Below are 1481 nucleotides of genomic sequence, written 5' to 3'. Positions count from 1 at the left end.
AAACGGATTTGGTCGAGTAAGACGGTTTGGATATGCCGCCTCGACCATGGCCATAACTACCTCGGCCACGGCCATAATTAGAACCACGACCACGGTTATTGTGGTTTCCTTTCCGGCCAGTCGAGTTTTCCGGCCGGTCGAGTAGTTGTCTCGGCTGTTCGAGTAATTGTCACTGCCACGCCCCTTGTAACCACCACGGCCATTGCCGTGTGATCTCTTATTGTTTTGGACGTAATTGCACTCGTTGGGTTCTTTCTTTTCAACCTCATTTACTTCCGGTAATGGTGCTGTTCCAACAGGTCTAGCTTCACTGTTCTTCATCAGGAGCTCATTGTTTGCCTCGGCCAGAAGCCCAGAAGTAGGCACGAGATCAGATCAGTATATGTGGCGAAGCCTTTCATTATGTACTGTTGTTGCAGTATCACATTCGATGAATGGAATGTAGAGTAAGTCTTCTCAAGTAACTCTTCTTCGGTTACTACTTCACCACAAAGTCTCAGCATCGAGACCGTCTTAAATAAGGCTGAATTGTACTCATCCACCGACTTATAATCCAAGAATCTAAGATTCTTCCAGTTGTTTTTAGCCTTGGGAAGTAACACCGTTTTCTGGTGATCATATCTATGTTGTAAAGCATCCCAAAGTTCTAGTGGATTTTCCATCGTGATGTACTGATCTTTTAGACCTTCAATGAGGTGATGGCGTATAATACTTATAGCCATGTACCGATTCTTATCGGTCTCATTGTTGCCCTTGATGATAGTATCACCAAGTCCCTTTGACCTTAGACTGATCTTTGAATTTAGCGCCCACTGCAAGTAGTTATCTCCGGAGAGATTAAGGGCTACATAGTCTCTGTTTGAGATTTTCTACATCTGAATCACATCATCATTCAAAACTAAGTCTCACAATGTGATCATGTGGCCGCAAGATAATCAACAAGCTCGGCCACAAACATGTCTTACGCATTTATGAAAATCAAGCAATCTAATCGACCATGGTGCGAAACAATCATCAAGCCACACGGCCATGTAGTTCTACTTAATGCAAACGGCTTCAAGATTGTATAAACTACATGCTGGTCGATCTTATTTTAACAGTATGAATGCAATTCATATTCAGATTCATATGTATGCAAGCAATCCTTAATCAATTCTAGGGTTTCCGATTTAAACACTAGTAGAATTTGATTTTAAGATTAAGATTTCAAGGCCTTTAAGATTTAAATTCTAGATCAGATTATTTCAATCAATCTAACAATCCTAAACCTCAGATTTTATCAAAACAATCAATCAAACAAGAATATATAAAATCGATTTCAAGCTTATAGGTTTAGGGTTTTTCGATTCCAAAATTAGGGTTTTAGGGGATTTCGAAAACTTTGATCTTTGATCAAGGGGATTTGATTTGAGATTCAAAACCTTTAAGGTTCTGATTTTAATTGATCAATGGATCAATCTCGAATTATGGTTTAGGGGATC

This window comes from Brassica oleracea, chromosome C2 (assembly GCF_000695525.1).
Source record: "Brassica oleracea var. oleracea cultivar TO1000 chromosome C2, BOL, whole genome shotgun sequence".
NCBI classification, from domain to species: Eukaryota; Viridiplantae; Streptophyta; class Magnoliopsida; order Brassicales; family Brassicaceae; genus Brassica; species Brassica oleracea.
Note: the sequence above shows the minus strand (reverse complement) of the source record.